We start from the raw sequence: 25,884 nt of genomic DNA on the forward strand, positions 1-25,884 counted from the left end.
AGAATGTAAAAAATAACTCTATTTCTCTAATAACACTACAACTCTATGAAAGACTCAGACCAAGTATCTAAAAATAAATCGCTATAGTAAAAGAGAAATAATAAGAGGAGTGAAGTTTCCTACCGTTCTGCTGTGTTTGGTCCTCACACGCGTCTGACTCTCCGCGGCGCGTCTCCGCCCCATCACACGCGCGTTTACAGCGCTAAATTAATCATCTTTGCTAATTATTATACATTTACTTCATTGTCAGCTTCAGGTAATTCATTTATTATTGTTCAATGAACTGTTTGATACAAAAAAAGGTTGTATTTCAGTAATAATTCAAAATTATCAAAATAAAATATATAAAATAATGGTTTATATTTTAATATCCTTTAAAATATAATTTATTACTATGATGTGCAGCTGTATTTTCAGCATCATTCCTCCAGTCTTCAGTGTCACATGATCTTCAGAAATCAGTCTAATATGATGATTTATTATTAGAATTATTAATAGTTGTGATGCCAAATATTATTTTGGAATCTGCGATACTTTTTTCCGGATTCTTCGATGTATGTATATTTTTTTAAAGAACAGCGTTTATTCAAAATATAAATCTCTTCTAACAATATTAATCTTTGATTTCACTTCTTATCAATTTAATACATCCTAAAAGAGTTATAAACTTTTGAACTATATTGTTTATTGTTAGAAAAGACTTCTATTTTCAAATAAATGCTCTTCTTTTTAACATTTCATTCATCAAAGAATCCTGAAAGAAGTATCACAGTTTCAGCAGCACAACTCTGATAATAAATCATCATATTATTCTGATTTGTGAAGATCATGTGACACTGAAGACTGGAGGAATGATGCTGACAATCACAGAAATAAAATAGATTTTAATGTATATTAAAATAAAAAAGTTGTTTTACTTCATAATAATATTTCACTTTTTTCCTGTATTTTTGATCAAATAAATGCAATTTTGATGAGTAAACTCCTGTAAAAACAACAACAACAACAACACATGAAAAATCAATCTGATCCAAAACTCTGACCGGTGTGTGTGTGTGTGTTTGTGTATAGCACTTACACACTAATCCCCACAAGAATAAAGATGTTAAATACTCATCTGAGGAGAAATCTATGTTGCATAATAATGAAAGGATGTGTGAAGTACACTTTCTGTAAACTGAGCCAAACATTTTCACTGATTTAGGGTAGAGTAAGAATATTTAAAGTATTGCGCAAGTTAGTTCATACTTGGATATAATTTTATATGCAATATTACCTTTTCTTTTCATCATCATCTTTAAGAGTTCATTATCATTTCTGTTCAACTTTATTTCTCAGTTGATAAATCCATCCACAATTCATAAAACACAACACATGCAACTTCCTGTCATTGAAATCATTTAAAAATCAAATCGACAGGTTAGGAAAAAAAGCCTCAGGCCCAAATATTCAGTTATCACTAATGAACTGTTTGACAAACACTTCTTGCTTCGAAGTACAGATCTGAATTAAAAAAAAAAAAAAAAAATCACAAACAGTCCCCGGAGTCTCAATCTGAATCAACTGAGACGCGAAAATGCTCCGAAGTGCCGATCTGAATCAACCGAGTCGCGAACATGCTCCGAAGTGTCGATCTGAATCAACCGAGTCGCGAACATGCTCCGAAGTGCCGATCTGAATCAACCGAGTCGCGAACATGCTCCGATGTGCCGATCTGAATCAACCGAGTCGCGAACATGCTCCGATGTGCCGATCTGAATCAACCGAGTCGCGAACATGCTCCGAAGTGCCGATCTGAATCAACCGAGTCGCGAACAGGCTCCGAAGTGCCGATCTGAATCAACCGAGTCGCGAACATGCTCCGAAGTGCCGATCTGAATCAACCGAGTCGCGAACATGCTCCGATGTGCCGATCTGAATCAACCGAGTCGCGAACATGCTCCGATGTGCCGATCTGAATCAACCGAGTAGCGAACAGACTCCGATGTGACAATTTGAAGACTTCGACCAACGAATGTAAAAAATAAATGCGTTTTAATATAGTAAAAATAATTTAGAATGATCTTTCTCTATATTATATTAACAGCCTAACTTTTAACGAGCAATGCACCATAATTTCACCTTTGCACTATAAAAATCACTATATTTCAGCCTATATTAATAACCTCTATGTAAATAAAACAGAATACCGTTCTTACCAAATTCATTCAACATGTTATTAAATCATAATTCGTTTTTAAACACTGACAGGAACTTTCAGAGCTGATTTCAAAGTTACTGCGTTTATAAAACAACTCTATGAAAGACTCAGATCACGTATCTAAAAATAAATCGCTATAGTAAAAGAGAAATAATAAGAGGAGTGAAGTTTCCATACCGTTCTGCTGTGTTTGGTCCTCACGCGCGTCTGACGCTCCGCGGCGCGTCTCCGCCCCTCACACGCGCGTTTACAGCGCTAAATTAATCATCTGTGCTAATTATTATACATGTCGACACGCGGCTATTGGTAGTGATGCTACAGTCAAAAATCAGTAATAATTCAAACCTTTTAAAATAAAATATATAAAATAATGGTTTCGATTTGAATAATATAGTAAAAATAATTTAGAACGATCTTTCTCTATATTATATTAACAGCCTAACTTTTAACGAGCAATGCACCATAATATCACCTTTACACTATAAAAAACACTATATTTCAGCCTATATTAACAACCTCTATGCAAATAAAACAGAATACCGTTCTTACCAAATTCATTTAACATGTTATTAAATCATAATTAGTTTTTAAACACTGACAGGAACTTTCAGAGCTGATTTCAAAGTTACTGCGTTTATAAAACAACTCTATGAAAGACTCAGACCACGTATCTAAAAATAAATCGCTATAGTAAAAGAGAAATAATAAGAGGAGTGAAGTTTCCTACCGTTCTGCTGTGTTTGGTCCTCACGCGCGTCTGACGCTCCGCGCCGCGTCTCCGCCCCTCACACGCGCGTTTACAGCGCTAAATTAATCATCTTTGCTAATTATTATACATTTACTTCATTGTCAGCTTCAGGTAATTCATTTATTATTGTTCAATGAACTGTTTGATACAAAAAAAGGTTGTATTTCAGTAATAATTCAAAATTATCAAAATAAAATATATAAAATAATGGTTTATATTTTAATATCCTTTAAAATATAATTTATTTCTGTGATGTGCAGCTGTATTTTCAGCATCATTCCTCCAGTCTTCAGTGTCACATGATCTTCAGAAATCAGTCTAATATGATGATTTATTATTAGAATTATTAATAGTTGTGATGCCAAATATTATTTTGGAACCTGCGATACTTTCTTCCGGATTCTTCGATGTATATATATTTTTTTTAAAGAACAGCGTTTATTCAAAATATAAATCTCTTCTAACAATATTAATCTTTGATTTCACTTCTTATCAATTTAATACATCCTAAAAGAGTTATAAACTTTTGAACTATATTGTTTATTGTTAGAAAAGACTTCTATTTTAAATAAATGCTCTTCTTTTTAACATTTCATTCATCAAAGAATCCTGAAAGAAGTATCACAGTTTCAGCAGCACAACTCTGATAATAAATCATCATATTATTCTGATTTGTGAAGATCATGTGACACTGAAGACTGGAGGAATGATGCTGACAATCACAGAAATAAAATAGATTTTAATGTATATTAAAATAAAAAAGTTGTTTTACTTCATAATAATATTTCACTTTTTTCCTGTATTTTTGATCAAATAAATGCAGTTTTGACGAGTAAACTCCAACAACAACAACAACAACACATAAAAAATCAATCTGATCCCAAACTCTGACCGGTGTGTGTGTGTGTGTTTGTGTATAGCACTTACACACTAATCCCCACAAGAATAAAGATGTTAAATACTCATCTGAGGAGAAAACGATGTTGCATAATAATGAAAGTATGTGTGACGTGTGATACACTTTCTGTAAACTGAGCCAAACATTTTCATTGATTTAGGGTAGAGTAAGAATATTTAAAGTATTGCGCAAGTTAGTTCATACTTGGATATAATTTTATATGCAATATTACCTTTTCTTTTCATCATCATCATTAAGAGTTCATGATCATTTCTGTTCAACTTTATTTCTCAGTTGATAAATCCATCCACGGTTCATAAAACACAACACATGCAACTTCCTGTCATTGAAATCATTTAAAAATCAAATCGACAGCTTAGAAAAAAAAAGCCTCAGGCCCAAATATTCAGTTATCACTAATGAACTGTTTGACAAACACTTCTTGCTTCGAAGTACAGATCTGAATTAAAAAAAAAAAAAAAATCACAAACATTACCCGGAGTCTCAATCTGAATCAACGGAGTCGCGAAAATGCTCCGGAGTCTCAATTTGAATCAACGGAGTCGCGAACATGCTCCGAAGTGCCGATCGGAATCAACCGAGTCGCGAAAATGCTCCGAAGTGCCGATCTGAATCAACCGAGTCGCGAACATGCTCCGAAGTGTCGATCTGAATCAACCGAGACGCGAACATGCTCCGAAGTGCCGATCTGAATCAACCGAGTCGCGAACATGCTCCGAAGTGCCGATCTGAATCAACCGAGTCGCGAACATGCTCCGAAGTGCCGATCTGAATGAACCGAGTCGCGAACAGGCTCCGAAGTCCCGATCTGAAAACTTCGACCAAAGAATGTAAAAAATAACTCTATTTCTCTAATAACACTACAACTCTATGAAAGACTCAGACGAAGTATCTAAAAATAAATCGCTATTGTAAAAGAGAAATAATAAGAGGAGTGAAGTTTCCTACCGTTCTGCTGTGTTTGGTCCTCACGCGCGTCTGACTCTCCGCGGCGCGTCTCCGCCCCATCACACGCGCATTTACAGCGCTAAATTAATCATCTTTGCTAATTATTATACATTTACTTAATTGTCAGCTTCAGGTAATTCATTTATTATTGTTCAATGAACTGTTTGATACAAAAAAAGGTTGTATTTCAGTAATAATTCAAAATTATCAAAATAAAATATATAAAATAATGGTTTATATTTTAATATCCTTTAAAATATAATTTATTACTATGATGTGCAGCTGTATTTTCAGCATCATTCCTCCAGTCTTCAGTGTCACATGATCTTCAGAAATCAGTCTAATATGATGATTTATTATTAGAATTATTAATAGTTGTGATGCCAAATATTATTTTGGAATCTGCGATACTTTTTTCCGGATTCTTCGATGTATGTATATTTTTTTAAAGAACAGCGTTTATTCAAAATATAAATCTCTTCTAACAATATTAATCTTTGATTTCACTTCTTATCAATTTAATACATCCTAAAAGAGTTATAAACTTTTGAACTATATTGTTTATTGTTAGAAAAGACTTCTATTTTCAAATAAATGCTCTTCTTTTTAACATTTCATTCATCAAAGAATCCTGAAAGAAGTATCACAGATTCAGCAGCACAACTCTGATAATAAATCATCATATCATTCTGATTTGGGAAGATCATGTGACACTGAAGACTGGAGGAATGATGCTGACAATCACAGAAATAAAATAGATTTTAATGTATATTAAAATAAAAAAGTTGTTTTACTTCATAATAATATTTCACTTTTTTCCTGTATTTTTGATCAAATAAATGCAATTTTGATGAGTAAACTCCTGTAAAAACAACAACAACAACAACACATGAAAAATCAATCTGATCCAAAACTCTGACCGGTGTGTGTGTGTGTGTGTTTGTGTATAGCACTTACACACTAATCCCCACAAGAATAAAGATGTTAAATACTCATCTGAGGAGAAATCTATGTTGCATAATAATGAAAGGATGTGTGAAGTACACTTTCTGTAAACTGAGCCAAACATTTTCACTGATTTAGGGTAGAGTAAGAATATTTAAAGTATTGCGCAAGTTAGTTCATACTTGGATATAATTTTATATGCAATATTACCTTTTCTTTTCATCATCATCTTTAAGAGTTCATGATCATTTCTGTTCAACTTTATTTCTCAGTTGATAAATCCATCCACAATTCATAAAACACAACACATGCAACTTCCTGTCATTGAAATCATTTAAAAATCAAATCGACAGGTTAGGAAAAAAAGCCTCAGGCCCAAATATTCAGTTATCACTAATGAACTGTTTGACAAACACTTCTTGCTTCGAAGTACAGATCTGAATAAAAAAAAAAAAAAAAAAATCACAAACAGTCCCCGGAGTCTCAATCTGAATCAACGGAGACGCGAACATGCTCCGAAGTGCCGATCTGAATCAACCGAGTCGCGAAAATGCTCCGAAGTGTTGATCTGAATCAACCGAGTCGCGAACAGGCTCCGAAGTTCCGATCTGAATCAACAGAGTCGCGAACATGCTCCGAAGTGCCGATCTGAATCAACCGAGTCGCGAACATGCTCCGATGTGCCGATCTGAATCAACCGAGTCGCGAACATGCTCCGAAGTGCCGATCTGAATCAACCGAGTCGCGAACATGCTCCGATGTGCCGATCTGAATCAACCGAGTCGCGAACATGCTCCGATGTGCCGATCTGAATCAACCGAGTCGCGAACATGCCGATCTGAATCAACCGAGTAGCGAACAGACTCCGATGTGACAATCTGAAAACTTCGACCAACGAATGTAAAAAAATAAATGCGTTTTAATATAGTAAAAATAATTTAGAATGATCTTTCTCTATATTATATTAACAGCCTAACTTTTAACGAGCAATGCACCATAATTTCACTTTTGCACTATAAAAATCACTATATTTCAGCCTATATTAATAACCTCTATGTAAATAAAACAGAATACCGTTCTTACCAAATTCATTCAACATGTTATTAAATCATAATTAGTTTTTAAACACTGACAGGAACTTTCAGAGCTGATTTCAAAGTTACTGCGTTTATAAAACAACTCAATGAAAGACTCAGATCACGTATCTAAAAATAAATCGCTATAGTAAAAGAGAAATAATAAGAGGAGTGAAGTTTCCATACCGTTCTGCTGTGTTTGGTCCTCACGCGCGTCTGACGCTCCGCGGCGCGTCTCCGCCCCTCACACGCGCGTTTACAGCGCTAAATTAATCATCTGTGCTAATTATTATGTCGACACGCGGCTATTGGTAGTGATGCTACAGTCAAAAATCAGTAATAATTCAAACCTTTTAAAATAAAATATATAAAATAATGATTTCGATTTGAATAATATAGTAAAAATAATTTAGAACGATCTTTCTCTATATTATATTAACAGCCTAACTTTTAACGAGCAAAGCACCATAATATCACCTTTACACTATAAAAAACACTATATTTCAGCCTATATTAATAACCTCTATGTAAATAAAACAGAATACCGTTCTTACCAAATTCATTTAACATGTTATTAAATCATAATTAGTTTTTAAACACTGACAGGAACTTTCAGAGCTGATTTCAAAGTTACTGCGTTTATAAAACAACTCTATGAAAGACTCAGACCACGTATCTAAAAATAAATCGCTATAGTAAAAGAGAAATAATAAGAGGAGTGAAGTTTCCTACCGTTCTGCTGTGTTTGGTCCTCACGCGCGTCTGACGCTCCGCGCCGCGTCTCCGCCCCTCACACGCGCGTTTACAGCTCTAAATTAATCATCTGTGCTAATTATTATACATGTCGACACGCGGCTATTGGTAGTGATGCTACAGTCAAAAATCAGTAATAATTCAAACCTTTTAAAATAAAATATATAAAATAATGGTTTCGATTTGAATAATATAGTAAAAATAATTTAGAACGATCTTTCTCTATATTATATTAACAGCCTAACTTTTAACGAGCAATGCACCATAATATCAAATTTACACTATAAAAAACACTATATTTCAGCCTATATTAATAACCTCTATGTAAATAAAACAGAATACCGTTCTTACCAAATTCATTTAACATGTTATTAAATCATAATTAGTTTTTAAACACTGACAGGAACTTTCAGAGCTGATTTCAAAGTTACTGCGTTTATAAAACAACTCTATGAAAGACTCAGACCACGTATCTAAAAATAAATCGCTATAGTAAAAGAGAAATAATAAGAGGAGTGAAGTTTCCTACCGTTCTGCTGTGTTTGGTCCTCACGCGCGTCTGACGCTCCGCGCCGCGTCTCCGCCCCTCACACGCGCGTTTACAGCGCTAAATTAATCATCTTTGCTAATTATTATACATTTACTTCATTGTCAGCTTCAGGTAATTCATTTATTATTGTTCAATGAACTGTTTGATACAAAAAAGGTTGTATTTCAGTAATAATTCAAAATTATCAAAATAAAATATATAAAATAATGGTTTATATTTTAATATCCTTTAAAATATAATTTATTTCTGTGATGTGCAGCTGTATTTTCAGCATCATTCCTCCAGTCTTCAGTGTCACATGATCTTCAGAAATCAGTCTAATATGATGATTTATTATTAGAATTATTAATAGTTGTGATGCCAAATATTATTTTGGAATCTGCGATACTTTTTTCCGGATTCTTCGATGTATATATATTTTTTTAAAGAACAGCGTTTATTCAAAATATAAATCTCTTCTAACAATATTAATCTTTGATTTCACTTCTTATCAATTTAATACATCCTAAAAGAGTTATAAACTTTTGAACTATATTGTTTATTGTTAGAAAAGACTTCTATTTTCAAATAAATGCTCTTCTTTTTAACATTTCATTCATCAAAGAATCCTGAAAGAAGTATCACAGTTTCAGCAGCACAACTCTGATAATAAATCATCATATCATTCTGATTTGGGAAGATCATGTGACACTGAAGACTGGAGGAATGATGCTGACAATCACAGAAATAAAATAGATTTTAATGTATATTAAAATAAAAAAGTTGTTTTACTTCATAATAATATTTCACTTTTTTCCTGTATTTTTGATCAAATAAATGAATAAAGATGTTAAATACTCATCTGAGGAGAAAACTATGTTGCATAATAATGAAAGGGTGTGTGACGTACACTTTCTGTAAACTGAGCCAAACATTTTCACTGATTTAGGTTAGAGTAAGAATATTTAAAGTATTGCACAAGTTAGTTCATACTTGGATATAATTTTATATGCAATATTACCTTTTCTTTTCATCATCATCTTTAAGAGTTCATGATCATTTCTGTTCAAATTTATTTCTCAGTTGATAAATCCATCCACAATTCATAAAACACAACACATGCAACTTCCTGTCATTGAAATAATTTAAAAATCAAATCGACAGGTTAGAAAAAAAAGCCTCAGGCCCAAATATTCAGTTATCACTAATGAACTGTTTGACAAACACTTCTTGCTTCGAAGTACAGATGTGAATAAAAAAATAAAAATAAAAAATAAAAAATTCACAAACAGTCCCCGGAGTCTCAATCTGAATCAACGGAGTCGCGAACATGCTCCGAAGTGCCGATCTGAATCAACCGAGTCGCGAAAATGCTCTGAAGTGTCGATCTGAATCAACCAGACGCGAACATGATCCGAAGTGCCGATCTGAATCAACCGAGTCGCGAACATGCTCAGAAGTGCCGATCTTAATCAACCGAGTCGCGAACATGCTCCGAAGTGCCGATCTGAATCAACCGAGTCGCGAACAGGCTCCGAAGTCCCGATCTTAAAACTTCGACCAACGAATGTAAAAAATAACTCTATTTCTCTAATAACTCTACAACTCTATGAAAGACTCAGACCACGTATCTAAAAATAAATCGCTATAGTAAAAGAGAAATAATAAGAGGAGTGAAGTTTCCTACCGTTCTGCTGTGTTTGGTCCTCACGCGCTTCTGACTCTCAGCGGCGCGTCTCCGCCCCATCACACGCGCGTTTACAGCACTAAATTAATCATATTTGCTAATTATTATACATTTACTTCATTGTCGGCTTCAGGTAATTCATTTATTATTGTTCAATGAACTGTTTGATACAAAAAAAGGTTGTATTTCAGTAATCAAAATTATCAAAATAAAATATATAAAATAATGGTTTATATTTTAATATCCTTTAAAATATAATTTATTACTGTGATGTGCAGCTGTATTTTCAGCATCATTCCTCCAGTCTTCAGTGTCACATGATCTTCAGAAATCAGTTTAATATGATGATTTATTATTAGAATTATTAATAGTTGTGATGCCAAATATTATTTTGGAATCTGCGATACTTTTTTCCGGATTCTTCAATGTATATATATTTTTTAAAAGAACAGCGTTTATTCAAAATATAAATCTCTTCTAACAATATTAATCTTTGATTTCACTTCTTATCAATTTAATACATCCTAAAAGAGTTATAAACTTTTGAACTATATTGTTTATTGTTAGAAAAGACTTCTATTTTAAATAAATGCTCTTCTTTTTAACATTTCATTCATCAAAGAATCCTGAAAGAAGTATCACAGTTTCAGCAGCACAACTCTGATAATAAATCATCATATCATTCTGATTTGTGAAGATCATGTGACACTGAAGACTGGAGGAATGATGCTGACAATCACAGAAATAAAATAGATTTTAATGTATATTAAAATAAAAAAGTTGTTTTACTTCATAATAATATTTCACTTTTTTCCTGTATTTTTGTTCAAATAAATGCAGTTTTGACGAGTAAACTCCAACAACAACAACACATAAAAAATCAATCTGATCCCAAACTCTGACAGGTGTGTGTGTGTGTGTGTTTGTTTGTGTATAGCACTTACACACTAATCCCCACAAGAATAAAGATGTTAAATACTCATCTGAGGAGAAAACTATGTTGCATAATAATGAAAGGATGAGTGACGTACACTTTCTGTAAACTGAGCCAAACATTTTCACTGATTTAGGGTAGAGTAAGAATATTTAAAGTATTGCGCAAGTTAGTTCATACTTGGATATAATTTTATATACAATATTACCTGTTCTTTTCATCATCATCTTTAAGAGTTCATGATCATTTCTGTTCAAATTTATTTCTCAGTTGATAAATCCATCCACAATTCATAAAACACAACACATGCAACTTCCTGTCATTGAAATAATTTAAAAATCAAATCGACAGGTTAGAAAAAAAAGCCTCAGGCCCAAATATTCAGTTATCACTAATGAACTGTTTGACAAACACTTCTTGCTTCGAAGTACAGATGTGAATTAAAAAAAAAAAAAAAAAATCACAAACAGTCCCCGGAGTCTCAATCTGAATCAACAGAGTCGCGAACATGCTCCGAAGTGCCGATCTGAATCAACGGAGTCGCGAAAATGCTCCGAAGTGTCGATCTGAATCAACCAGACGCGAATATGCTCCGAAGTGCCCATCTGAATCAACCGAGTCGCGAACATGCTCCGAAGTGCCGATCTTAATCAACCGAGTCGCGAACATGCTCCGAAGTGCCGATCTGAATCAACCGAGTCGCGAACAGGCTCCGAAGTCCCGATCTTAAAACTTCGACCAAAGAATGTAAAAAATAACTCTATTTCTCTAATAACTCTACAACTCTATGAAAGACTCAGACCACATATCTAAAAATAAATCGCTATAGTAAAAGAGAAATAATAAGAGGAGTGAAGTTTCCTACCGTTCTGCTGTGTTTGGTCCTCACGTGCTTCTGACTCTCAGCGGCGCGTCTCCGCCCCATAACAGGCGCGTTTACAGCACTAAATTAATCATATTTGCTAATTATTATACATTTACTTCATTGTCGGCTTCAGGTTATTCATTTATTATTGTTCAATGAACTGTTTGATACAAAAAAAAGGTTGTATTTCAGTAATAATTCAAAATTATCAAAATAAAATATATAAAATAATGGTTTATATTTTAATATCCTTTAAAATATAATTTATTACTGTGATGTGCAGCTGTATTTTCAGCATCATTCCTCCAGTCTTCAGTGTCACATGATCTTCAGAAATCAGTCTAATATGATGATTTATTATTAGAATTATTAATAGTTGTGATGCCAAATATTATTTTGGAATCTGCGATACTTTTTTCCGGATTCTTCAATGTATACTTTTTTTTTTAAGAACAGCGTTTATTAAAAATATAAATCTCTTCTAACAATATTAATCTTTGATTTCACTTCTTATCAATTTAATACATCCTAAAAGAGTTACAAATTTTTGAACTCTATTGTTTATTGTTAGAAAAGACTTCTGTTTTAAATAAATGCTTTTCTTTTTAACATTTCTTTCATCAAAGAATCCTGAAAGAAGTATCACAGTTTCCGCAGCACAACTCTGGTAATAAATCATCATATTATTCTGATTTGTGAAGATCATGTGACACTGAACACTGGAGGAATGATGCTGACAATCACAGAAATAAAATAGATTTTAATGTATATTAAAATAAAAAAGTTGTTTTACTTCATAATAATATTTCACTTTTTTCCTGTATTTTTGATCAAATAAATGCAGTTTTGATGAGTAAAATCCTGTAAAAACAACAACAACAACACATAAAAAATCAATCTGATCCCAAACTCTGACCGGTGTGTGTGTGTGTTTGTGTATAGCACTTACACACTAATCCCCACAAGAATAAAGATGTTAAATACTCATCTGAGGAGAAAACTATGTTGCATAATAATGAAAGGATGTGTGACGTACACTTTCTGTAAACTGAGCCAAACATTTTCACTGATTTAGGGTAGAGTAAGAATATTTAAAGTATTGCGCAAGTTAGTTCATACTTGGATATAATTTTATATGCAATATTACCTTTTCTTTTCATCATCATCTTTAAGAGTTCATGATCATTTCTGTTCAAATTTATTTCTCAGTTGATAAATCCATCCACAATTCATAAAACACAACACATGCAACTTCCTGTCATTGAAATAATTTAAAAATCAAATCGACAGGTTAGAAAAAAAAGCATCAGGCCCAAATATTCAGTTATCACTAATGAACTGTTTGACAAACACTTCTTGCTTCGAAGTACAGATGTGAATTAAAAAAAAAAAAAATCACAAACAGTCCCCGGAGTCTCAATCTGAATCAACGGAGTCGCGAAAATGCTCCGAAGTGTCGATCTGAATCAACAGAGACGCGAACATGCTCCGAAGTGCCCATCTGAACCAACCGAGTCGCGAACATGCTCCGAAGTGCCGATCTGAATCAACCGAGTCGCGAACAGGCTCCGAAGTCCCGATCTGAAAACTTCGACCAAAGAATGTAAAAAATAACTCTATTTCTCTAATAACTCTACAACTATATGAAAGACTCAGACCACGTATCTAAAAATAAATCGCTATAGTAAAAGAGAAATAATAAGAGGAGTGAAGTTTCCTACCGTTCTGCTGTGTTTGGTCCTCACGCGCGTCTGACGCTCCACGGCGCGTCTCCACCCCATCACACGCGCGTTTACAGCGCTAAATTAATAATCTTTGCTAATTATTATACATTTACTCCATTGTCAGCGTCAGGTAATTCCATTATTATTGTTCATTGAACTGTTTGATACAAAAAAAAGGTTGTATTTCAGTAATAATTCAAAATTATCCAAATAAAATATATAAAATAATGGTTTATATTTTAATATCCTTTAAAATATAATTCATTACTGTGATGTGCAGCTGTATTTTCAGCATCATTCCTCCAGTCTTCAGTGTCACATGATCTTCAGAAATCAGTCTAATATGATGATTTATTATTAGAATTATTAATAGTTGTGATGCCAAATATTATTTTGGAATCTGCGATACTTTTTTCCGGATTCTTCAATGTATATATATTTTTTTAAAGAACAGCGTTTATTCAAAATATAAATATCTTCTAACAATATTAATCTTTGATTTCACTTCTTATCAATTTAATACATCCTAAAAGAGTTATAAACTTTTGAACTATATTGTTTATTGTTAGAAAAGACTTCTATTTTAAATAAATGCTCTTCTTTTTAACATTTCATTCATCAAAGAATCCTGAAAGAAGTATCACAGTTTCAGCAGCACAACTCTGATAATAAATCATCATATTATTCTGATTTGTGAAGATCATGTGACACTGAAGACTGGAGGAATGATGCTGACAATCACAGAAATAAAATAGATTTTAATGTATATTAAAATAAAAAAGTTGTTTTACTTCATAATAATATTTCACTTTTTTCCTGTATTTTTGATCAAATAAATGCAGTTTTGACGAGTAATCTCCAACAACAACAACAACAACACATAAAAAATCAATCTGATCCCAAACTCTGACCGGTGTGTGTGTGTGTGTGTGTGTGTTTGTGTATAGCACTTACACACTAATCCCCACAAGAATAAAGATGTTAAATACTCATCTGAGGAGAAAACTATGTTGCATAATAATGAAAGGATGTGTGACGTACACTTTCTGCAAACTGAGCCAAACATTTTCACTGATTTAGGGTAGAGTAAGAATATTTAAAGTATTGCACAAGTTAGTTCATACTTGGATATAATTTTATATGCAATATTACCTTTTCTTTTCATCATCATCTTTAAGAGTTCATGATCATTTCTGTTCAAATGTATTTCTCAGTTGATAAATCCATCCACAATTCATAAAACACAACACATGCAACTTTCCTGTCATTGAAATAATTTAAAAATCAAATCGACAGGTTAGAAAAAAAAGCCTCAGGCCCAAATATTCAGTTATCACTAATGAACTGTTTGACAAACACTTCTTGCTTCAAAGTACAGATGTGAATTAAAAAAAAAAAAAAAAAAAAAAAAAAATTCACAAACAGTCCCCGGAGTCTCAATCTGAATCAACGGAGTCGCGAACATGCTCCGAAGTGCCGATCTGAATCAACCGAGTCGCGAAAATGCTCCGAAGTGTCGATCTGAATCAACCAGACGCGAACATGCTCCGAAGTGCCCATCTGAATCAACCGAGTCGCGAACATGCTCAGAAGTGCCGATCTTAATCAACCGAGTCGCGAACATGCTCCGAAGTGCCGATCTGAATCAACCGAGTCGCGAACAGGCTCCGAAGTCCCGATCTTAAAACTTCGACCAACGAATGTAAAAAATAACTCTATTTCTCTAATAACTCTACAACTCTATGAAAGACTCAGACCACGTATCTAAAAATAAATCGCTATAGTAAAAGAGAAATAATAAGAGGAGTGAAGTTTCCTACCGTTCTGCTGTGTTTGGTCCTCACGCGCTTCTGACTCTCAGCGGCGCGTCTCCGCCCCATCACACGCGCGTTTACAGCACTAAATTAATCATATTTGCTAATTATTATACATTTACTTCATTGTCGGCTTCAGGTAATTCATTTATTATTGTTCAATGAACTGTTTGATACAAAAAAAGGTTGTATTTCAGTAATAATTCAAAATTATCAAAATAAAATATATAAAATAATGGTTTATATTTTAATATCCTTTAAAATATAATTTATTACTGTGATGTGCAGCTGTATTTTCAGCATCATTCCTCCAGTCCTCAGTGTCACATGATCTTCAGAAATCAGTTTAATATGATGATTTATTATTAGAATTATTAATAGTTGTGATGCCAAATATTATTTTGGAATCTGCGATACTTTTTTCCGGATTCTTCAATGTATATATATTTTTTTAAAAGAACAGCGTTTATTCAAAATATAAATCTCTTCTAACAATATTAATCTTTGATTTCACTTCTTATCAATTTAATACATCCTAAAAGAGTTATAAACTTTTGAACTATATTGTTTATTGTTAGAAAAGACTTCTATTTTAAATAAATGCTCTTCTTTTTAACATTTCATTCATCAAAGAATCCTGAAAGAAGTATCACAGTTTCAGCAGCACAACTCTGATAATAAATCATCATATTATTCTGATTTGTGAAGATCATGTGACACTGAAGACTGGAGGAATGATGCTGACAATCACAGAAATAAAATAGATTTTAATGTATATTAAAATAAAAAAGTTGTTTTACTTCATAATAATATTTCACTTTTTTCCTGTATTTTTGTTCAAATAAATGCAGTTTTGACGAGTAAACTCCAACAACAACAACACATAAAAAATCAATCTGATCCCAAACTCTGACCGGTGTGTGTGTGTGTGTGTTTGTGTTTGTTTGTGTATAGCACTTACACACTAATCCCCACAAGAATAAAGATGTTAAATACTCATCTGAGGAGAAAACTATGTTGCATAATAATGAAAGGATGTGTGACGTACACTTTCTGTAAACTGAGCCAAACATTTTCACTGATTTAGGGTAGAGTAAGAATATTTAAAGTATTGCGCAAGTTAGTTCATACTTGGATATAATTTTATATACAATATTACCTGTTCTTTTCATCATCATCTTTAAGAGTTCATGATCATTTCTGTTCAAATTTATTTCTCAGTTGATAAATCCATCCACAATTCATAAAACACAACACATGCAACTTCCTGTCATTGAAATAATTTAAAAATCAAATCGACAGGTTAGAAAAAAAAGCCTCAGGCCCAAATATTCAGTTATCACTAATGAACTATTTGACAAACACTTCTTGCTTCGAAGTACAGATGTGAATTAAAAAAAAAAAAAAAAAAAAAAATCACAAACAGTCCCCGGAGTCTCAATCTGAATCAACGGAGTCGCGAACATGCTCCGAAGTGCCGATCTGAATCAACGGAGTCGCGAAAATGCTCCGAAGTGTCGATCTGAATCACCCAGACGCGAACATGCTCCGAAGTGCCCATCTGAATCAATCGAGTCGCGAACATGCTCCGAAGTGCCGATCTTAATCAACCGAGTCGCGAACATGCTCCGAAGTGCCGATCTGAATCAACCGAGTCGCGAACAGGCTCCGAAGTCCCGATCTTAAAACTTCGACCAAAGAATGTAAAAAATAACTCTATTTCTCTAATAACTCTACAACTCTATGAAAGACTCAGACCACATATCTAAAAATAAATCGCTATAGTAAAAGAGAAATAATAAGAGGAGTGAAGTTTCCTACCGTTCTGCTGTGTTTGGTCCTCACGTGCTTCTGACTCTCAGCGGCGCGTCTCCGCCCCATAACAGGCGCGTTTACAGCACTAAATTAATCATATTTGCTAATTATTATACATTTACTTCATTGTCGGCTTCAGGTTATTCATTTATTATTGTTCAATGAACTGTTTGATACAAAAAAAGGTTGTATTTCAGTAATAATTCAAAATTATCAAAATAAAATATATAAAATAATGGTTTATATTTTAATATCCTTTAAAATATAATTTATTACTGTGATGTGCAGCTGTATTTTCAGCATCATTCCTCCAGTCTTCAGTGTCACATGATCTTCAGAAATCAGTCTAATATGATGATTTATTATTAGAATTATTAATAGTTGTGATGCCAAATATTATTTTGGAATCTGCGATACTTTTTTCCGGATTCTTCAATGTATACTTTTTTTTTTAAGAACAGCGTTTATTAAAAATATAAATCTCTTCTAACAATATTAATCTTTGATTTCACTTCTTATCAATTTAATACATCCTAAAAGAGTTACAAATTTTTGAACTCTATTGTTTATTGTTAGAAAAGACTTCTGTTTGAAATAAATGCTTTTCTTTTTAACATTTCTTTCATCAAAGAATCCTGAAAGAAGTATCACAGTTTCCGCAGCACAACTCTGGTAATAAATCATCATATTATTCTGATTTGTGAAGATCATGTGACACTGAACACTGGAGGAATGATGCTGACAATCACAGAAATAAAATAGATTTTAATGTATATTAAAATAAAAAAGTTGTTTTACTTCATAATAATATTTCACTTTTTTCCTGTATTTTTGATCAAATAAATGCAGTTTTGATGAGTAAACTCCTGTAAAAACAACAACAACAACAACAACAACAACACATAAAAAATCAATCTGATCCCAAACTCTGACCGGTGTGTGTGTGTGTTTGTGTATAGCATTTACACACTAATCCCCACAAGAATAAAGATGTTAAATACTCATCTGAGGAGAAAACTATGTTGCATAATAATGAAAGGATGTGTGACGTACACTTTCTGTAAACTGAGCCAAACATTTTCACTGATTTAGGGTAGAGTAAGAATATTTAAAGTATTGCGCAAGTTAGTTCATACTTGGATATAATTTTATATGCAATATTACCTTTTCTTTTCATCATCATCTTTAAGAGTTCATGATCATTTCTGTTCAAATTTATTTCTCAGTTGATAAATCCATCCACAATTCATAAAACACAACACATGCAACTTCCTGTCATTGAAATAATTTAAAAATCAAATCGACAGGTTAGAAAAAAAAGCCTCAGGCCCAAATATTCAGTTATCACTAATGAACTGTTTGACAAACACTTCTTGCTTCGAAGTACAGATGTGAATTAAAAAAAAAAAAAATCACAAACAGTCCCCGGAGTCTCAATCTGAATCAACGGAGTCGCGAAAATGCTCCGAAGTGTCGATCTGAATCAACAGAGACGCGAACATGCTCCGAAGTGCCCATCTGAACCAACCGAGTCGCGAACATGCTCCGAAGTGCCGATCTTAATCAACCGAGTCGCGAACATGCTCCGAAGTGCCGATCTGAATCACCCGATTCGAACGTTATCACTCGATTGAATGGGGCGTTATCAGCGGTTATCAGCCCATAGAAATGGGCCATGAGGGGCCTCCTGTGCCTACTAGTAGGCTCAGAAGGCCGTGATCATCCATCCAAATGGTTGATCACCAACAAATATACAAGAGAAGACTCCAGATCCAATCCCAGAATTCCTGCTCACCTGTAATCGGAAGTCTACTGGACTAAAGCGGCAGCGTTGCGATATTTCCTGCTTAATATTTTCAGGTAAGACTATTCAAATTATAAAAATGAGCTTTTAAACTGTAATGGAAAACAATACATACACTCGTATTGCGTGTCATTATTGTTGACATGAGATAACCGTATAGTGAAACGTTATCGCTAACGTTAGGCCATATTACGTTATTAGCCTGTCGTTACGTTAACGTTGTATGCTTTATGTGAGCATTAACGTTGCTGTATTTACGTCTGAAGCTAATGGGAGAATTTAGTTTCTAGTTAAAAGCAAAGTTAAACTGTAAACATTTAAAAAAAAATGTACACTCTTACAGGCTTATTGCATATTGTGAATGCTCGATAACGCCTCACTGAAGCCAGATCATAGGCTTAATGTAACCCATATTGACTTGAGGGAAATATTAAACACAAGACGTATTTTACGGCTGTTTGGAAACCTTTGGGATCTTGACTAGAGTGTAAAATAAAGTTCTGTGGGTTTGAACAAAGCTTGGCTGGATTTGATCCTATATCAGGAAGCTTTGGATCTGTCTTTCTATCTATATACCTTCTCAAAAATATAAAGGGAATACTTAACAACACAATATAACCCACAAGTGTTCCCTTTATTTTTTTGAGCAGTTTATATATATAGCTAGCTAGCTGTGTATCTATTTATATAATCTATCTTTAGATATAGATCTAGCTCGATGTCTATTTATCTATCTATCTATCTATCTATCTATCTATCTATCTATCTATCTATCTATCTATCTATCTATCTATCTTGCAATCTATATATCTAGTTATCTAGCTAGCTGGATCTATCTAACTATCGCACCACTGTCTTTTAGGCTGTGATAAGAAGTACGGTACGGGTTGCACTTTGCTTTATGTAATAATTGTCAAATATTTTGATTTCAGATATGGGAAAAGCACTTAAGATGACCACACGTTTCAGGAACGTTAAAATTAAGTTGGTGAGGAGGTCTATGGTGGGCCCTGCAAGTTTTCTTACCTCAGTCAAGGTCTTCCCCATCCCAGCTACAAACAGACCCACCCTTCAGACCCTTCTATTACATCTCAACCTGCTGAACCTGATGATGTGACACCGAGCTGTTCTGAGAGTGCATACAGTAAGGCAAAGAAGAGAGAGCTTCATGCCTGGGATGCAGTCAAGGATGAGATGCTTAAGGTGTCGTTTGAATGTTCAGCACCGATCACTACCCAGTGTGCTGTCTGCTGAGAACATGCTGATTATAGGTGCATTGAGTGCAGCTCCACTGCAGTGTTCTGTGAGGTTTGCCTGAAGAGGATTCACAGAAATTTACTGCATCTTCCTGAAAAGTGGAATGTAAGAACAGTAGCATACAGTCCTACATTGCTATTGCTATACTTGCATACAGACAGCAAACTCACAGTAATGTCAACAGATTCATTCGATACTTCGAATTGTTTTAGCACTATGCAGTATCAACTGTTAGTGTCACAAGTTTGTTGTTTTAAAAACATTAGAGCTATCCATCTTTCTTACAGAATGTTTACTATGAGCCATCCTCCCTGGGGTTATTCCTATATTTACCTGAAGCCCATGGCACCCATGCTGTGTACACAAAGGACATGAAGATCATTGTCAGCACAGGTTTGTCATTTTACCTGATACAAAATCTTAATGTATTTAATTTTAATGACAGGTTAAGGAATTCAATCCTATTACATGTGGAGTAATGATTTCCTTTAAGGAATTAATCAAATTTGTGATGCAATAAAAAAAAAAAGTCATGATAGTTATAGTTTATATACTATCATGATAGGTAAAAATGTATAGCCTGAATCCACCGTAAGTCGCTTTGGATAAAAGCGTCTGCTAAATGCATACATTTAATTTAATTTATACTGATATGGTAGTCTCTATAGTACTACTAGGTTATGTTTGTATGTTATTTTCCTCTTTATATTTGGCAGGACGGCTCTGCACCGTTACAGTCACCATGTGTGCGTGTGAACCAGAAACCTGTACTCTGTTGAGGTATGGGCTCTGACCAGACAGCCTTCTCCATCCCTCTGCTAGAGCTTTCTGTTTCTCTGGCACTGGAGTGTCAGGTTTCTGTTTAGGGTTTTTCGCAACACCCCATATCCCATTTTAGGCATCACCACTTCCGACAAAGAAGTTTGGTTGATATTTGCCCACAATTAAATGATGGCACCATATGCCCAGCATGTCCAAAGGTTGGTTATAATTCCAGCGTGGTTCTTGTTTGATTAAATTAATGGCATAGAAATAAAATCTGAATTAATATCAAACTTAAAAGTTAATTTGTTTATGTAGTATTGTAATAGAATAGTAATAGTATAAATGTATAAACCTGGTGCGGGTACAAAACCAGTGTTACTGTAAGTGTTTGTTTTCCAGGCGGATGGAGAAATGATTGTCACATTGGATGCCAACTTTGGCCTTGTGAGGAATCAAAGCTCTGGGACAAGTGCGGTTGATCCATTACACGGAACCCGCGTGTTTGTTGATGAAAAGGATGTAGAGGAATACCTGCTATCACATCTTGACAGCTCAAAGCCTCGAGGTTAATCATTGTTGCAGAATTTCATTCGAGTCCATGAAATATTAATTAAACTTGTGAAAAAAGATCACTATTCCTCTCATAAATCTATGTTTTCCTTAAATATTTAGGACTGCAGTAAGCTGCTCTCATTCAAGGTATTATAATATAATATAATATAATTACTTTACTGCGTTACTTGTGCAGACATGTTGTTTTACTAGGTCTGATCTATTTAAGCTTAGGCACTGTATTTAAGCATACATATACACCACTAGTCTGTCTGTATGAGTACAAAATTAAAAAATAAACTGTCTATAATTGTTACTGTACAAGCACAGTAAAATATTTATATAAAAAATATTGCACTACTGTTATTTTGCATAGAATACATTGTTCAACAATATTTTTGCACACTCATCCAACTGCATTTATTACCACTGTTCTCACGTTCCTGCTGTTCATAATGTTTATATAATCCTTCATTGCTCTGTTCATAATGTACATACAATCCCTACATTGCATTCATATTTATATTCGGTATATACTCTGATCAATATTGTATATAGCAACTCCACTGTACATTCTGTATATCATAGCTTTACTTACTCTGCACTTTTGTGCATATAAAACACTTTATTCTTGCACTTCTTGTTAGATGCTAACTGCATTTCATTAGCTCTGTACTTGTACTCTGCATAATGACAATAAAGTTGAATCTAATCTAATCTAAAAAAAAAAAAAAAATGTGTTTACCATAATGTAATATGTTATTTACTGTAATGTACAAATGTGTGGGAGGTGTTTTGTTTTTTATGAGCTCACCATCAAAATCCCCTTCGACTGAGTTGAAATGAAAATAAATTATTGGATCTTGAATCCTCTGAAGCAACTATGAGTTTGTAAAAACATAAAATAAAAGGGAACATAGAGGTGTATTGACTCTATGAGTTACAGCCATGGTGCTCTGCACTTATTCACAGCACATTTAAAGTCAATGAAAAGTAATTTACTTAAAAAATGACATACAATGAATTTACAGTCATAATCCGTATATGTGACAGTGTGCCACATTCAGTATGTTCCTACATAACTGTTATTGGCTTGAAATTCTCCAGATCCAAGCCTATGTAATTTAACACATTTTTTCTCTTCTTCCCATTGGCTGTTTTCGTTTTATTTTCACTTTCTTCTTTCATTTAATGTATATTACATTTAGTTTGTTCGTTGTTCGTTGCATGGTTGTTACGCTGCTATCGCTGAAACCACGTGGCTTGCATAACGTACTTCCGTCCAAAAGTATTTTATTCACAAGACACTTTTTTTTTTAAATGATGAATTCAACATTTGTCCACGAAAAAACAACAACAAACAGATAACTCAATAAGATATGTTAATATAACTTTTGCACATTTCTCCTTCGATTCAGAGAAATAAATTTTTGGTAGCAGAAGGTTACGGAAGTGCATTGTGTTGTGGGCGGGGTTTGCGCGTTCTACATTTCGGCTAAAAAGTCTTAAATAAACAAATATATTTAGATTTTCTTAACGTAAATCATCTAGATGCAGCGTAATTAATAGATTGGTTGTACTAGATATTTGATATATTCAGTAGATATATCTTTTTACAACCCTAATTTCCAACCCTAATTTGCAAACCAGATACTACAACTGCAGTGCTTGATTTGTATCAAGCTGCACTGAGTAGCTATAGGGAATTGTAGTTTTTAAAAAAATCGTGTATTTCTTAGAATTGGATATTGCAAATAGTGAGTTGAGAGTACAGTGTGGAGTTTAGGCGGATTGTAAACATATCTATGTAAACAGATTTTAAATGTCTAAATTTTAAATGGGTTCAAATTACTTTTAACCCGATTTGACAATATCCAGAGCTGTTGACTATATTTACATCATAAATGAGGACAAGAGCTCTCTATAACAGTTAGTCCCATGTGTGTAGCCCTTTTTATTGCTTTATTATAAGCCTTCAAATATGCACCAAGGTGATGTTTCAAATGTCAGTATTTCAAAACAGGAGCTATGTAGAATCTTCATACTTACATATGTTACTCTCTGGGTCAAGACCTTTCTAACAATGTATATGGTTTAGCTCTACGACAAAGTTTTAATTTTCTCATTTCACATGCACAAGCCATCTCGGGTGTAGTTTCAGAGAGCTATTTAAAGGCTCAATAGCCATAGCCTATATAAAAAGAAGCTATTTGCTTGTTTGTTTGTTTCTGACTTTGTAAACAGATTTATGAACCCACAACATGACAAATACCCTGTCCGCACACACACACACACACACACAGAGAGACTCATTTTGCATTTCTGTTTGGTTCCCATGTGGCAAATCTAATTATGGGATGGTTCCCCCAAAAATGAAAATTCTGTCATCATTTACTCACCCTCATGTCATTCCAAACCTGTATGAGTTGCTTTCTTATGTTGAACATAAAAAAAGATAATTTGAAGAATGCTGGTAATGGCTGGTAAAAGTTAAAGTTTTTACAAGGTTTCTGAGCAGAAGATCATTAAATGTTTTCTCTGTCCATGTTACCAAAACTCATGTGTCATTTAAAAAGCATGTTTGAAAGCATGTCAATTAATTTCTTTGCATTCATCTAGATGCAATGTAATTAATAGTTTGGCTATACTAGATATTTTATATGTTCAGTAAATATATAATTTTACAACCCTAATTTGCAAACCAGATAAACTAATCAGATTTAAAATGTATAATTAATTTTATATATATATATATATATATATATATTGTGACGAGTCAGCTGCCTCCTCCCTGATTGTCACCGGCACCCCGTCCTAAATCGCCGCCCTTCACCAGGCTCCCGACTGGAGTGGGTGTGTGAGAGGAGGGGCGCTGGACGAGTCAGGGCTGGCGGCGTGTGATGGGGCACACCTGAAGGAAGTGGAGCCTCATTACCGCCGCTGTTTAAAAGCCCAACGCGCCTCTCCTCAGGAGACCGGTCTCTTCCCCGTGCATGCACACTGGTGTCCTCGTGGGTCCAGCAAGGGTGCGTTGAGGGACTCCCGCGCCACCAAGACGTGAGCTGCCGGACCCGCGATCCGGATGGGAACCGCACCCGTATACACGGCCGACGGGCCAGGATGCCGGGCCGTCCATCCCCTACCAGCGCCGCGGCCAACGAGAGAGACGCGGCCGTTAGGAGAAGCCGCCGCCCCTCGCGCCCCGGACCAAGGAGGGGAGCGCGTGCGGCCGCCGGACTCCGCCCCTTGCCTGGACCCTTCCTTGATGAACACTGCCCGACCTACACAAATCCCGCAGCACGACGAGGACACCAGATTCCCTGTTATTTTGGACACTTTCTCCCTTTGGCCACTTTTATTCCCTTTGTTTTATGATTTCTGTTAATAAAAGCCTCTCCGAGGCCTGACGCCACGCCCACTGTGTCTGTCTTGTGCTCCTCCCGTGACTATATATATATATATATATATATATATATATATATATATAAATATAATTGAACGACAGCACTTTGAATTAAATGTAGTCTACCCACGGCAGACAACTGCAAACAAAAGTGGAACACACCAGTCCTCCCTCACATAAACTGACAATAAACTTTATTTATCTGAATCCAAGGAGAAACAATTGATATCCTTAACACAGATAAAATGATACCCTTCACATTTTCTCTTAAATGTTTATCATTAAAATAAAAGCGTAACAGTAATTGTGAAGAAAATACTTCAGAGTGGAAGTAAGCAATGCCATAGAAACCATTTAAATTTAAAATAAATAAATTGTAGTGTTCAGCTGTATACCAAAGTTTCTACAAGTACCAGTAACCATCTTTTCAATATATTTTTTTGCCAAGCATCTCCTACTGACAGCAAAACTGTGAAAAATATAAAGTTATGTGAAGCATCTAATCATAACATGAAATCATACTCTGACCCACTGTTGTGAATATTAAGGTGAGGTCCTTGCTCAAACCCAGCCCTACTGAACCAATGATGAAACAGGTGTGTATATATATATATATATATATATATATATATATATATATAAAAACATGTAGACTCAATTCAGTACAATATAACTTTATTGGTCCCCACATAAGTCCTGTATAAAGGAGAACACATTGATGGTGCCAACAAACAACAATAATAAATAAAAATGGGGTGAATGAAAATAACAAAAAGATCACAATTTTCTTCTTTCGTGTGAAGTGTGGTCATTACAATAAATTTGCAGCATATGTATGTATTGTGTGTGTGTGTTTGTATGGATGGGTTGGGGGCCGTCAACACAGTAAAAACAACTCAAACAAGTAACAAGATACATCTTCAGGGTGTTAGCATGGTGTCTTGACACTGGCAGTGAACACACATGTTCTTTTTAAAGCCACATGCTGTGTGTTACCATGATTGGCACACTGTGCACTGAGACCATGAATGCCACTTCTTTCTTGCATTCTTCTTCTTATCATAAAAATGGACGCAGCAGACACAGCACAAATTGCCTCCATCTACCAAAGAAAAAACACAAATATTTTGAAAGTCAAGCCAGTTA

General features: G+C 34.3%; 1 protein-coding gene and 2 long non-coding RNA genes across 3 annotated transcripts in view; 2 read left to right on the forward strand and 1 right to left on the reverse strand.

The window, feature by feature from the left end:
- LOC127964884 (NACHT, LRR and PYD domains-containing protein 12-like) overlaps positions 1 to 25,884 on the reverse strand; it is a 1,383,583-nt gene that overhangs the window by 1,096,739 nt on the left and 260,960 nt on the right. The window lies entirely within an intron of this gene.
- The window catches only part of LOC127964964 (uncharacterized), a 528,628-nt gene that overhangs the window by 255,890 nt on the left and 246,854 nt on the right, over positions 1 to 25,884 (forward strand). The window lies entirely within an intron of this gene.
- On the forward strand, positions 18,563 to 22,216 carry LOC127964961 (uncharacterized). Its single transcript, XR_008155189.1, has 5 exons — positions 18,563 to 18,817; positions 19,694 to 20,123; positions 20,306 to 20,411; positions 20,735 to 20,998; positions 21,183 to 22,216. It is a non-coding gene; the product is annotated as an uncharacterized LOC127964961 (long non-coding RNA).

This window comes from Carassius gibelio, chromosome B9 (assembly GCF_023724105.1).
Source record: "Carassius gibelio isolate Cgi1373 ecotype wild population from Czech Republic chromosome B9, carGib1.2-hapl.c, whole genome shotgun sequence".
Taxonomy (NCBI): domain Eukaryota; kingdom Metazoa; phylum Chordata; class Actinopteri; order Cypriniformes; family Cyprinidae; genus Carassius; species Carassius gibelio.